The sequence below is a fragment of the Myotis myotis genome, unplaced genomic scaffold, assembly GCF_014108235.1.
Source record: "Myotis myotis isolate mMyoMyo1 unplaced genomic scaffold, mMyoMyo1.p scaffold_m19_p_3, whole genome shotgun sequence".
NCBI classification, from domain to species: domain Eukaryota; kingdom Metazoa; phylum Chordata; class Mammalia; order Chiroptera; family Vespertilionidae; genus Myotis; species Myotis myotis.
The window spans coordinates 131144172-131160167 of record NW_023416335.1 but is presented as its reverse complement, the minus strand read 5'-3'; the positions used below and the strand labels follow the sequence as shown (position 1 = coordinate 131160167).

Sequence of the window (15996 nt, the reverse complement as noted above, 5' to 3'; positions counted from 1 at the left end):
TACCAACATCAGAATTATAGGGGTGCCAGGAGATGAGAGAGAGCAAGATATTGAAAACCTATTTGAAGAAATAATGACAGAAAAGTTCCCCCACCTGGTGAAAGAAATGGACTTACAGGTCCAAGAAGTGCGGAGAACCCCAAACAAAAGGAATCCAAAGAGGACCACACCAAGACACATCATAATTAAAATGCCAAGAGCAAAACACAAAGAGAGAATCTTAAAAACAGCAAGAGAAAGAAACTCAGTTACCTACAAGGGAATACCCATACGACTGTCAGCTGATTTCTCAACAGAAACTTTGCAGGCCAGAAGGGAGTGGCAAGAAATATTCAAAGTGATGAATACCAAGAACCTACAACCAAGATTACTTTATCCAGCAAAGCTATCATTCAGAAATGAAGGTCAGATAAAGAGCTTCACAGATAAGGAAAAGCTAAAGGAGTTCATCACCACCAAACCAGTATTATATGAAATGCTGAAAGGTATCCTTTAAGAAGAGGAAGAGGAAGAAAAAGGTAAAGATACAAATTATGAACAACAAATATGCATCTATCAACAAGTGAATCTAAGAATCAAGTGAATAAATAATCTGATGAACAGAATGAACTGTTGATTATAATAGAATCAGGGACATAGAAAGGGAATGGACTGACTATTCCTGGGGGGGAAAGGGGTGTGGGAGATTCGGGAAGAGACTGGACAAAAATCGTGCACCTATGGATGAGGACAGTGGGTGGGGAGTGAGGACGGAGGGTGGGGCGGGAACTGGGATGAGGGGAGTTATGGGGGGAAAAAAAAAGAGGAACAAATGTAATAATCTGAACAATAAAGATTTAAATTAAAAAAATAAAATAAAAAATAAAAATAAAATGAGGTCATACTGGATTGGGGGGGCGGGTTCTAATCTGATCACTGGCTCATATTCTTATTAGAAGTTAGCTACTACTTTATCATGGAAGCTGGGAGATAGTGGACACTGTCTTCTTTGGTGGGTATATTTCAAAGGGGTGGTCCTTGAGAAAAATATTCCCAGGTTATAAAACAGACAAGAAGCTTGTTAAAAGATTTGGGTATTAAAGGAGCAGAGGAAGAATTTATAATCACAGGTTCCTGAAAATAAATGCTTTAAGAAAAGGGAGGCCATGGGCCTAGAGGCACGAAGAGGCCTTCTTATTCAGCTTCTAGAAAGGACTTCCCTGTGCTCTCCCTCCCAGGGGCACACCCCCACCTTTCTTCCCTCTCAGCCCTGCATCTTCTAAACTCTAAGGGTCCCCAGGGACTTGCAATCAGGGGAGCAATGGGCAGTGACTTTTCATCCCAGGCTAACCCCCTGAGCCTGTCTTCAAGGCCCCCTTTTCTCTGACTTTACAGTGAGCTGACAGCAGCCTAGCCTTGGCTCTCCTGTGCTTTTTTTACCCTAAGCCTTTTCCTGTTTCACTGTCTCCAGCTTTAATAAACATACTCACAAAATCCACCTGGAAGAAAAAGGAAAAGAAAGAACTTCCCTGCCACACCTTGAATCAGACTTCTAGCCCCCCAAACTGTAAGAGAATAAATTTCTGTTGTTTTAAGCCAATTGGTTTGTGGTAATTTGTTACAGGAGACCTAGCACATTAATTAAAAAAATAATAATAATAATATTCTGGAACTGCAGGATGGTGAAGATAGCATATTGTCCCTCTCATTTACAATAAGAAATGCAAAATCTTAGTAATAAAGACATCCTCCCTATAAAAAACATAGTTGTGAACCGATAAAATGATATGTTGTTTTAGAGATTAAAATCATCTCCAAATTTAAGTAGACTGAATAGTTATGTATGAATTATGTTAAAACTTTAAGCACCCCTCTTCCTTAGATATTTTTATGTGTTTACTAGAAGCCTGGTACACAATTCATGCACCAGTGGGGTCCCTCAGCCTGGCCTATACCCTCTCACAATCCGGGAACCCTTGGGAGTGTCAGACTGCCAGTTTCGGCCCAATCCCGATCCAGCCGAAACAGGCAGTCTGACATCCCCCAAGGATGTAGTAGTACACGAAGTGGCAGACGGCCAGGGAGGAGCCTGAACCTGGGCTGGGCGCTGCGCTGCTCCCACTCATTCTGGCCCGCTGCGCCTGCTGCTGCTGCCAACTGATAGTGCTGCCACAGAGGCGGGAAAGGCTCATGCTGCCACAGGTGCACCCACCAGCCGTGAGCCTGGCGTCTGGTGCCCATTGGTCAGCTGAGTGGCTCTCCCACTGTGGGAGTGTACTGACCACCAGGGGGCAGCTCATGCTTTGAGAATCTGCCCCCCGGTGGTCAGTGTGCATCATAGTGATTGGTCGACCGGTCGTTCGGTCATTCTGTCACTTAGGCTTTTATGTATAGAGCTCCTGCTCTATAGGGCATGAGGAAATTAAGTCTTATTCAGCTTTTTCCCAAGTACCTGGCATATGATATTTCTTGATATTCCTTAACAAGTATTTGCTGAATAAATGAATGTAAGAATTAAGATAGTTAGTCACCAAAGTTCAAGGTTACTCCTCTCCATCTTTCAAAACTCAGACACCTAATCAGTAACTAAGATACTCTACCTTTATTTTTTATACATCAGTAAATTCCACTCTGTCTTCTGCATCTGCATGACCACTGTTTCAATTCAGAGAGCACTCAAGATCTTGCTTCTACACTATTTCCACAATTTTATTGCCTGAAGCAGTTGTTCAAATGGATGCTGGTGTAAGAATTAATAGAAAGTTAATTTATTTAATTAATTAAATGAAAATAGATATATTGAGATTAATAGCTAATACAATATTAAAATATGAAGGCCTAGAGGTCAATTGCAAAGTAACAGCAAATCATGAATTAAGTAAATTTCATGTGTATTTAACAGGTCATGTAAGATCATAATACAGTGTAGTATTTATTGATAAGAATATAGCATGGTTTTAAATAATGAGTTCTCTAGAGAGACATCATGTGAGACAGTATACAAAAATTAATTCTCATCAAATTGTAGACTCTATACTCTCTCCTTTAGTTATTTTCAGTTACCTAGAAGTCAATACATTATTTGAATTCTTAAATGCACAGCAACCTTTTATATTGCTTAAGAAGTCCTGGCTGGCCCTGCCAGTGTGGCTCACTTGTTGAGCACTGAACTAGGAATAAATTTCTGTTTATGGTTCGATTCCTGTTCAGGGCACATGCCTGGGTTGCAGACTCATTCCCCAGTGGGGGGAATGCAGGAGGCAGCCGATCAATGATTCTCTCTTATCATTGATATTTCTATCTTTCTTTCCCTCTCCCTTCCTCTCTAAAATCAATAAAAATATATTTAAAAGAAAAAAGTCCTGGATATTTCCAATAATGAATATATTAATCTTTCATAATTTTTATGTTAAATAAATAAGCATTTAAAAATAAGATTAGAGAAATAAAAATTTAATGACATGTTGACAATACAAAATTCTTGGAGATTACCAGTTTAACAATTTTTTAAAATTGCTACACAGGAATTTATACACTACCTAAAAGATGATGGTCTCTTTGGTCTTCTCAAACAAAGCAAGTGTTTTTAGCCAAAAGTTTTCCTTTTATTCTCCAAGGAATAAAGCTAATGTAAACTTTACTTTGAAAAACTTTATTTGAAATAAATCAAACTGTAAAATACTAGTAACATCATGAGCTTAATTTGACAGGTATAATTTAAAATATTTAGGAAAATAATTTACTTATATAGTTACCATTTATTAATTAAAACTTATTAGTTTAGTAATTATAAATTCTTTCCATCCTTACACTAAAAAACTGTCCTTTGAATGAGAGTCACATGGTTTCATAATCCTTTGCTCTAGATTGTATTATCTTTCCTTTCTTGTAGCAGAATAGAAATTGTTTACTTTAGCATCAGACAAAAACAAAATGTGAATTCTGCCTGCATCATGTAGAACCAGTATGCCTGGAAGACATATAGCTTACACTTTCTGAGGTTCAGAGATTTTCCAGCATGTCCTATGGAAAGAAATTTTGAATTTGATTGAGCAAAATATCATTATTTGAGATGTTAGCTTCTCCCCCTCCAAAACAATACTAAGCACTGATTGTTTACAAAACCACTATCTGTGCATTAAAATTTTATACATATAAAATTAGAAAGCTTAATTACCCATTCTGTATAGCATGTATAGAAAGAAATGTGATATGTGGGACAGTATTTGCTTGTGTAAATGTGCATGTATATGAGCATGCATACACATGTGTATGTGCACTATGATTTAGAGTGAGAAAATATCCTCAGCATCCAAATAATAAAATTTCTCAAAACAGTAATTGGAAAGAGTATTTACACCCCTATGTTTACTGTACCATCATTTACAATCGCCATGATATGGAAGCAACCCAAGTGCCCATCAATACATGAGTGATAAATAAGTTGTGGTACATATATAAAATAGAATATTACTCAGACATAAAAAGAATGAAATTTTACCATTTGGGACAGCATAGAGAGACCTAGAAAGTATGCTCAGTAAAAAAAGTCAGACAGAAAAAGATAAATACCATATGATTTCACTTACATGTGGCATCTAAAGAACAAAATAAATGAACAAACAAAATTGAAATAGACTCATATTTACAGAGAACAGACTGATGGTTGCCAGAGAGGAAGAGAGTGGGGGGACTGCGTAAAAAAGGTTGCCAGTTATAAAAACAGTCACAGGGATGTAAAGTACAGCATAGGGAATATAGTCAATAATCCTATATAATAAAGAGGTAACATGCAAATTAACTCTCACACCCTCACAAGATGGCTGCCTATGACCAGGCTGGCAGAGGGGTTAGTGAGGGACGACCAAACGACTGAACAGCAGGGTGTGTGTGGCGACCAGGCCAGTGGGGGTGCCATGAGGGGCTACCAGGCTGGCAGAGGGAGCAGTAAAAGGTGACCAGGCCAGTGGGGGGCAGATAGGGGCTACCCGGCGGCAAGGAGGGGGGAGTTGGGGGAGACCTGGCTGGCAGCAGGGGGCAGTTAGGGGACACCAGGCTGCCAGGGGGGGGGGGGCAGTGAGGGGCAATCAGGCTGGAAGCAGGAGGAAGTTAGGGGTGACTAGGCAGGCAGGCAGGTGAGCAATTAGGAGCCAGCAGTCCTGGATTGTGAGAGGGATGTCCGACTGCCGATTTAGGCCCGATTCCCTGGATCAGGCCTAAACCGGCAATTAGACATCCCCTGAGGGATCCGGATTGGAGAGACTGCAGGCTGGGCTGAGGGGACCCTGCCCCCATGCACGAATTTCATGCACCGGGCCTCTAGTATTGTAATAACTACATATGGTGCCAAGTGGGTACTAGAAATATTGGGAGGAACACTTTATAAAATATATGTCTGATCATTATGCTGTACATTTGAAACTAATATGAAATAATATGTAATATAAACTATAATTTAACAATTAAATTAAACAATCACATTTATTTAGTTGGGAAAATATTTTAGTGTTGCTTAGATTCACTATCACCTGAATGATGTTCTCCTAAACCGTGGTCGGCAAACTGCGGCTCGCGAGCCACATGAAGCTCTTTGGCCCCTTGAGTGTGGCTCTTCCTAAGCCTTAGGAGTACCCTAATTAAGTTAATAACAATGTACCTACCTATATAGTTTAAGTTTAAAAAATTTGGCTCTCAACAGAAATTTCAATTGTTGTACTGTTGATATTTGGCTCTGTTGACTAGTGAGTTTGCCGACCACTGTCCTAATAGATAATCCGTTTCTTTTCTGCTTTTTTTGTTTGTTTTGTTTTGTTTATTGCTCTCAGTTACATCGTGGAGTAATTATCCTTAAGGAGTGGAATATTGCTCTTCTAAATTGTGACTGTCCCTCTTTCACAGAGAGAGTCCTTATTCTGGGCATTCAGAGGTGTTGGAAGATGGTATATAGAACAAAAGCCTAGGAGGCTACTTCTCTTTACATTTACCCAACTGAGATACAATGCAGGGCAATTAAAATCATAAGCTGCGCAGCACCTTAACCTGCTTTCTCTATAAGTTTTAGAATTTAATTGACTACTATACCACCATTCAAATACTGAGTTGCTGTGTGAGTTATTTGGGGGATTAAAGAGAAAAAAGGTTAGCTGCAGGATATGATGTGGGCTTGTCGATACCTGGCCTTTTCTTTATGGATACCTAAGGTATAGTGAGGTCACACACTGTGCCTTTAATGTTAGATAGTATGCAACTACTGGAAAAGTTTTCTTAAGTATAAATTGACTATGCTGTAATAGAGATATACAGAAGAGAAAACAGAAGTATAATTGTTCAATAAACATGGTTGGCATGAGCTAGCATTGCTGAATTTCTTTTAAATATATATGACTTTAATCATAATAATAATAAACAGTAGGGAAGAACGGCTCTACCCTCTCATGAAAGCCACACCTTTTAAAGCACACAATTCAAATGTTACCTTCTCTTGAAGGACTTTCTTTAAAGCCAACTTAGTCCCTATTTTCTTTCTGTTTTCCCATGCTATTTTGTATATTTTCCTTTATTATAGCCCCAACGGTCTCCCTGCATGCTTCCAACCTCCATTCTTCAAAGGAAGGAATTCAATATAATCTATTTAAGTATTTTTAGCACCTCATAAAGAACCAGATATTTAATTCTCAGCAGGAGCCAAAAAATGTTTAATGAGTGAATGAAGCACTATACAAGCCAACAAAGCATGTGTGGACAAAGAATTAGAGTGGACTGTTTTAGCTAAGTGACAGAAATCTAATCATAAAGAATTATATTGGTTGAAATAACTCAGATGTTTAAGGACAAAGTAGAGTTGACTTTAAACACAGAAAATATAAGAGAAATAATTTTCTTACAGCTGGATAAAAAATCTTGGTCAGAACTCTGATAATTAGGTTTGGCTTCCTCTGGTTAACCTATCTGGGATCATTTACCTATTTCTATAACCAGCTAGGGTTGGGGTACGTTAAACCTCATTTCAAATGAATGAAATGGGTTTCTCATAGGAAAGAAAATGTCTCTAAAACAAAGAAAGAAGTGGATGCTAAGCAAGCCAAAACATCAGAGGTCCACTTACATCAAATAATTTAGAAGACAACTATTGGAAGCACTTGATAGGCAAACAACCAACAAGAAGTTGCCCAAACCAGCTCTTCCTTGACTCCAAACCTGCATATCTCTAAGCTATCAAAGACATTTATTTATCTACCCATGCTTTGCTATATTTATTTATTTATTTATTTAACAACAATTTATTGAGGCTGTATCATGTACCAGACACTGTGCAGAGGCAGACACATAAACAGATGATTACCAAGACAACAAGTTTCCTTAACCCTAAGGTATATCTTATTAAATAACTAATTAGCTGCATGATTGAATGACTAATCCACTTAAACAATACATGATTATTTTATATGCATAATGTACTGATTTTTTCATGATTATATTTAAATATCTATTCACATTAAACTACAGAGTAAACTGAGCACAAACCAACATTTTTGCTTGATTTTTTTCTGTGAAGAGAGAATGTTAAATAAGATATATATCTCTGGTAAATGTATCTTATTCACATTTTGAGCATATCTTTGTGATATTTCTTGCTTTTTTCTTTACTTCATTATTGTGGGAGAAGACAATTTTTAACTATTTGGAGATGTATTTGGGTTAAAAATGGGCACTCAGTGTAGAATTTTTATGTTATTCTGTTCTTTATTCTTTAAATTGGAAGTCTGTATTAAATGATTGTATAATGACTCAATTTTAGTATTCAATTGAAATCACATTTTGAATGATTTAAGAAAATGAAACTGAATAATTTACATACATTTTAAAAGGAAGAAAATATCTACACTGTATGAGGCAATACAACAAATAACAAAAGCAAAAGGAAAATTAGTTGCTCACAAAAGAATCTAAATTTTCAAAAGTGCAAGACAAACAACTTTCTACCTTTCTATGCAAAGGATTGTTTTTCAATAATTGAAGAGTATTTGTATTATAAAATAATTAATTTTATAGTTTTTCCTCCCACTCTTATTATATTATCTAGTTGAAATTAATTGCTCTCATAAGACATGCCAGTACAATTGGTGATTGGTCCTATCTGTAATTTCATTTTCCTCCTTTTCAATATCTATGGACCAACTCTCATATATGGTTCTAATTTGTTTCTGATTATTGAAGGATCACATGTCTCTGCATGCCTGGGACAGATGCAGTTTTCTCCTCCTCAACATTTTGTTTAATTCTCTGTGTGTTAACATAGTGTTGTTATGGAATCTTATTTGTTTGTATAAAGTATTTGTTCCCATTTAAGAAAGATATTTTTGAAAAAATATTACAAATTAAATATGCAATGAGAGCGATAATGCTAAAATCTCAGGTGTAAGAATTAATTTTTTTTAGAGGTTGGTACTCCACCCATATTTAGAGCAATAACCAAAGTAGTTCTATAGTGAAAACAATTGGGAGATAGTCACGATTTAAAATTTCAAGGCTGTCCAAAGATCTAATCACAAAAACTCTTTAATAGTTAAGAAAAATCCCTGCTCCCTGAAATAAATATTAAAGCAATAAAAACTGGTCATTGTTTGGAACATTGCTGTTCAGTGGAAATATAACATGAGCTCCATATTCTGTAGTAGACACATCAGAAAAAGTAAAATAAATAGGTACAATTAATTTTAATAACACATTTCATTTTATCTAAGATACTAAAAATATTTTACCACTTGATTCATATTAAAAATATTTATGATATATTTACCTTTGATACTTTTATTAAAATATAATATATATTAACATGTACAGTACATCTTGATTTGGAATAGTCATATTTCAAGTACACAAAAGTGGATGACCACACTTCTGGAACATTCAATAATGTAAGAAAAACTCAAGATCTCAAATAAAGATACAACTAATGTGAAAAATTAAGAAATTACCATTCTCTATCAAATAGATATAGTTAAAATACATTTTATAAGGCACATGCATACTAGTTTATGTGTTTGCATAATAAATGGAAAATGTGAGAGCACAACTCTAATGAACTAGTTGGCTGAATAAAACTTATTCTATGCCATGGCTGGTTTTGCTCATTGGTTAGAGCATCAGCCTGCAGACCGAAGATTCAGATTTGATCCCTGGTCAAGGGTACCTAGGTTGCAGGTTCCCCAGCCCCACCCTGGTGGGACCACATGCAGGAGGCAACCAATCAATGTGTCTCTCCCACATAGATGTTTCTCTCCCTTTCTCTGCACCCCTCCACCCTCCCTCCCACTCTCTAGAAATCAATGGAAAAAAATATCCTCAAGTGAAGATTGAAAAAATAAAAAGTCTAGACATATACCATATGTACTAATCAGGTTGTATTTGAGGCTCACCTGCATTAGAATCACTAGGCTATTTCTTAGTAAGCACCAAATTCTTGGCTTACACTTCAGAATTATGTTTTTCAGAATTTCTGGAGTTGGGGACTAAAAATCTATGTATATAACTGTTCTTTGTGTAATTTTTATGCATGTAAATATTTGAAATATATGACTGTATGTTATATACTAAACAGAATTTAGTAATACCCTAAAAATTAACGAGAATTGCTTCACTTTGTCAAACTAATTCATAAATAATATGAGACACAAGTGTTGTCTGAAGATACATCCTATGTTATTCTCAGGCTGGCAGATCCAGATTCATTTGTTTGGTAGACATCAATTAGCCATTCATTCTAAAGCAAATCTAAGAAAGATAAATAAATTAGTAATTCACTCTAGACTAAATCTAAGAAATAAAGGATAAGAATAAAATATTCTTATAATATTTTAATAAAGGATAAGAATAAGAAAGAAATAAGGATTATAGAATAAGAATAAATAAGATAAATAAAAATCATTAACAATTTTAAGAAAGATGTAATGAGCAAGTTTAATGGAGCATGATCTTTCTAGGTTTGGCGGATACATAAATATTTTCTTCTTTTTTATTATAAAGAAATAAAAGACAAACAACTAATCACATAAAATTTGCTAAAATGCAGGCTACAGGAGAGATAGAAATGTGGCAGACACAGGACACTGTTTATAAAGTGACCATAGAAGTTCTTGAGAAGAAACTTGAGCAAAGATCTAAATGAGAAAATCAAGTGAAATCTTGAATATAAGCTTATTAGGCAGAGGAAGGGGATATTGAGTGGCCCTGCGCTTGTCATATTCAGAGAAAGGAATAATGTTGGTAGGCTTTCATAGATCAAGTCAGAAGGAGAATGGTAAGAGCTTATATACAATAGCCAGGAGCCAGATCATTTTGATTCTTACAGTATTATAGGGGTTTGGAATTTTATTACATATGTGATAAAAAGCACATACAATATTTAGCATAGGAAAGAAACAAAACAATTTATGTTGTTAAAAAGTCACTCTGCTCTGTGGATAAATGACTAGAAGAGGGCAAGAGTCGAAGCAAAGAGATTGCTTAGAAGAATATTATAGATGTTCAGTGACCTGTTTTGAGACTTGTACTGGGTCATAGAGAGGTCATACGGAATTGCCCAATTTTGGCTATATTTTAAGAACTCATGGGACTAGTTGATGAAATCAGATATAGGCTATGAGAGAAACAAGAAGTAAGTTTGACTCCAAGATTGTTGGTCTGGTTTTTGGATAAGTGGATGCATGACATTTCTATTAATTGTAGGACACATTTTTACAACCTTACTGGCTTAAAACAACACCCATTCACAGTTTCTGTGGATAAGGAGTCTGGGCTCCAGTTAGCTGGGTCATTTTCTCAAGGTCTCACCACGTGGAAATTGAGATAACACACAGGGCAGCAGTATCATTTGAGGCTTGAAGTTCCCGTCTCAGCTCACTCAGTTTTGGCTGAATTCAGTTTCTTGTGGTTGTCCCACCAAGATGCCCCGCTTCTGACTGCTGGCCAGGTACCATTCTCAATTCTAGAGGCCAATCTTGAGTCTTCGTCATGTGGCTCTCTCTACGGCATGGTATTTTGACCCTTCAAGGCCAGCAGGAGAATCCTGCTGCTGCTGTTTCTTGTCTCTTTTAATAGTTTATCCAATTGGATCAGGACCACTCAAGATATTATTCCTTTCGATTAGCTCAAAGTCAACTGATTAGAGACTAATCAAATATTTGGAGGTTGGGACAAAGAGGAGAAGCTAATAAATGACACTACTAGTAAAAGTGAATAGCCTAAGAGAAGGAAAACAAGGAAAGTGTGGTATCCAGGAAAGAAATTAACACAATAGTGTCAGCAAATAATCGATTATGTGTAATGCAATTAAGAAGTTCAGTAAGATGTGGACTGATAATTGATGATTGCACTTAACAATATGGATGTCAATGTGAGACAGGCCAGTAAGCCAGGACAAGCGAAATAGGAAAACTGAGAACAGATAGTAAACAGCAGTTTGAAGCCATCTAGAAAATCAAGATGCCAAGCAGTTTCAGCCATCTAATAAATCCTATCTTTCCTAAACCAGGGACATTTAAGGGTAAATGGTTTGCCCTTCTCCTCTGCAACCAGAGGGTAAATAGCTTAAATCACCCTACTCAGGAAGACAGATAACAGAAATTCAATGAGTGCTATTTGCCAATCACACCCAAGAACAAATGAAGTTAAGAGAATAAATCTCATTTTGGTACATCAGCATAAACCTGATGAATATTCTATTGAGATTCTCCCCTAAAACTTCCTCAAATTATAGCCCGTGAGAAAGAGATATTAGTAAAGCCTCAAGACAAAGAACACAGCCTGTGTTCTCCCTCTGGGGAGCAGCCCTGGCCATGCCCTTTCCCTTCTCCTTTCCCCACAGGCATGCATGGCCTAAGCCCTAAGGGATCCCAGGAGACTTGCAATCTGGGGAGCAATTGGCAGTGGCAGCTTGTCCCAGGCTACTCCCTGAGCCTGATTCCAAGGTCCCCTTTTCTCTGACTTTTCAGAGAACTAAGGCAGCCCAGCCTAGGCTCTCCTGTTGCTTCTTCTATGCTAAGCCCTTTCTTGTGGGCTTTAGTAAATGTTCCTCATAGTCACCTAGACTCATGTTGTGAAATTTTTCCTGCACAAAGTCAAGAACCCACATACTACTAGCTGGCCCTAGGCAGACCCACCAAGGGTCAGATCCCCTATCTGGTAAAAAATGTCACACTTGAGAAGATACTGTGGTGTGATGAGGATGGATGTACAAGTGGCATGATTTGGAGAGAATGGGAATTGAGGAAAGAGTATATGGTGACTGGTAGTATAGTCAACTTTTAAAAACAGCTTTACCATAAGGGATAAAGGGACATGGGGCTGTAGCCAGAGAGGGATATGCATATGAAAAGGCTTTAATTTTTAATATAGGGGTTCATCTCTGCTAATAAAATGATCCTGAAGAGAAAGGAAATTGCAAGATGCTATAGAGAGGAAACAGCTCTTGAAGCAAAGTTCTTGTGGTGAAAAGGAAAACAATATAATAGAACATAGCACAGAAGTAAAAGGTCTGCCCTTAGAAGTCCACATAGTTCATCTGCAGTGAGGAGAAAATCGGTCTGTGGCTAGATACAAAGTAGTTAATAGATTTGGTGGTGGGGACAGGGATTGGCTTCCTTAATTGCTTCTATTTCTCAGATAAGAACATTAGGAGTACAGAAAGGCACATAAAGGTTTAAATAAAGAAAATATAAACTATTTCTTTGTGAGTGGGAGATTGAATTGACCAACTAAATCTCAGAAAACCCAGTTGAGACTTGTTGCACCAATAAGCACATTGCATTTTCTTCTCTCTAACCAAGTCCAGCTGTTCACGCACTATCTTATTGGACTCTTTATGATTAAAAAGATAAATTTCTATCTTAACACAAGGAAATGTTACAACAATCAGTGGTACCTTAATTAAGACAGAGTGGATACAGATGAGATATGTTAAAGTGAAGTGTTTCAGGTCATACCAATATAAATTTCAGGTTTTTCTAAATGCAGAATATACAAATGAAATATTTGACAATTTGAAAACTTAAAAAATTATTTGAACTCTCATCCAAATTAAGAATAGCAAAAAGAGTCAGTGTAAGAAAGGAAGAAACGCTTTAGAAATGGCATTTTTCAGAAAAATGCCTTTGTATGAAGTGATTGTTAAGCCACTTCCAATAAAAAAAGTGCTCCTGAAGAGATAGTGTCAAATATAAACATCTATAGAACCATATATATCATATAACCCAGCAATTTCTCTTCTAGGTATCTACTAAAACAATTGAAAACACTTATTTATAAAGATATATGTACTCCTATGTTCATTGCATCATTATTTACTACTAGAGGCACCAGTGGCGTCCCTCAGCCTGGCCTGCAGGATCACCAGCTCTCCAACATCTCTTCTGTGGTCCCAGACTGGAGAGGATGCAGGCCAGGACAAGGGACTCCACTGGTGCATGATCAGGGCTGGGAGGGACACAGGAGGTTGGCCACCTGGGCAGGGACTGTGGGAGAGCTCCAGGGCAAGTCTGGCCCATCTCAGTCCCGATTGGCCGGACCCCAGGAGCAAGCTATCTTATGGGTCGGATCATCTGCCCCCTAGTGGTCAGTGCACACCATAGTGAGCAGTTGAGCAGCCTTAGCATATCATTAGCATATTACGCTTTGATTGGTTGAACGGCCAACCAGTCGACCAGACACTTAGCATATTAGGCTTTTATTATATAGGATAGCCAAGTCATGGAAACAATCCAAGTGTCCTTCAACAATGATTGGATAAAGAATATGTGCTACATATATACAATGGAATACGACTCAAACATTAAAAAGATGAAATATTGCTATCGCTTCTCAGCCTTTTGGCTAAGATCAAGTGTAGTATCTGTTCTTATCAGATTAAAAAGATGAAATATTGCTATTTGTGACAACACGGATGGATCTTGAAAGTATTATTCTAAGTAAAATAAGATAGAAATAGACAAAAACCTTATGATTTTACTCATGTGAGATATAAAACAAAAAGCAATAAATGAACCAAAAACAAACTCACACACAAACAATAAATAATATGGTGGTTACTAGAGGGAAAGGGGCTGTGGGGAGGACAAGAGGGTAAAAGGGGTCAAATATGTGGTCATGAAAGAAACTATACCTTGGGTTGAGCAATAATGTTGAGCAATAACATATACAGATGTATTATAAAGTCGTGCACCTGAAATTGAAGTTATTAACATATGTTACTCCAATAAATTTAATAACAAATAAAATTAAATGGACATCTGCTAGACTCAAAGAGGATAAGGACAACTTATAAATGTGAACAAAAGGATAAATTAAACAGTTTGAGAAAAAAATAGGAAAAGAGAAAAGGACCATTCCCTGTGTAGCTCTGCCCAATTTTTCATTTTTTTAATAAGAACATCAGTCATCTTGGATTAAGGGCTCATTCTACTGACCTCATTTTAACTTGATTACATTTGCAAAGACCCTATTCCAAATAAAGTCACGTTCACAGGTATGGAGATTAAAGCTGCAGTGCACCTTTGTGGGGAACAGAACTCAATCCATAACAAACACCAAACCCTCTTATACATTAACTAGAGGCCCAGTGCATAAAAATTCATGCACTGAAGGGGGGAGTCCCTCAGCCCAACCTGCCTCCTCTCACAGTCTGGGAACCCTCAGGAGCAGGAGGAAACCCTGCAATCAGGGGAAGGCAATGCCCCATCACACCTCTGCTGCTCCCACTGCTGGCAGTGCAAGCCTCAGCCGGCTCTGGTTACCTGAGCCGTGGACAGCCCTGGGCAGCTGGGCAGCCGCCATCTGAGGCTTGCCTGTGCCTCAGGCTGGCCCTGGGCAGCTGGAGGGCTGAGGGGACTGGGGGACTCTGGAGGCAGGCGCCCCAGTGGGGCTGAGGGGACTGGGCACCATCATCTTGTGGCTGTGGGCACCGCCATCTTTGTGAGGGTGTGACTGTCGATTAGCATATTCCCTCTTTATTAGATAGGATTCTGTGTTGTTGTTTTAAATCAGCACTCAAGGTAAACCATATGCAGAGAGGATTATAGCTTCAAGCATGCTGAGTGTTATGACAAAAAATGTCTGTTTTGTTTCCCAGATCATTTTATTAGATAAGAGTGATAAGAGTGTCTTTGTTCAATTTCCTTGTTTTGTTTATATTATTTGTGCAACATCTCTATTTCCTCAAGTCAGAATATTATGAAAACCCATTTTTCTTTATGAGAAAATATGAATTATCTTTCAGAATATAGATGTTTCAGAAAAACATCCAAGTTTCATTTTTCCTCTTCTTGTTATCTAAATATATTAAATTTAATAAAACAGTATTTAAAAAAATGCAATAAAAGAAGCCAGTGTTTGTCACTCAGGAGGAAAATTATGAACATGATAGCTTGGTAATATCTTAGAAAATATTTGGGTGTTAAATTTAATAAAAGAGCTATAAATATGTCAGCACAAACTATAAGTGTCCCATCTCTATTTTTATCACAGTAAATATGCAACTAAATTCTGCTTATACAGTAGGCACAAAATGTGCTTAGTTTCTTCAGTGTGTGACAAATTATATACCATAGCAATAGTAGTAGTTGGGTTTTAAATAAGGAATCAAATTTCTTAGCATATAATTAGAGATTAGCATGTTCCCATAAAATCTAAAGTTATGTTAGTATTAGATAAGTAAGGTTCAAACTATGCATTCTATTTATAAATTATATATAATTTGAACTTATAAAACTAAAAATTGCCTGTCTTCTGGCTTTTACTGATATGATCCAAGACTTAATACTCTTATCATTCTGTACTGACATTTAGACCACTGGATTCCAAAACATGGAATGATAAAGCTATTTTTGCCTTGTTCTTTCAATTTGAGATATGATCATTCTGCTGAACTTTACATTTATGATCCAAGTTAAAACCTTAAATCTACTGTTATCATAGGAAAAATAGCTTGATGGCTTAATGGATAAAAGTTCTGACCTTTTCAGG

At 37.1% G+C, this 15996-nt stretch overlaps 1 pseudogene; it reads left to right on the top strand.

Moving 5' to 3' along the window:
- Positions 1-13828: 13828 nt before the first annotated feature.
- On the top strand, positions 13829-13952 carry LOC118652413 (annotated as a pseudogene).
- The last annotated feature ends 2044 nt before the right edge of the window (positions 13953-15996 follow it).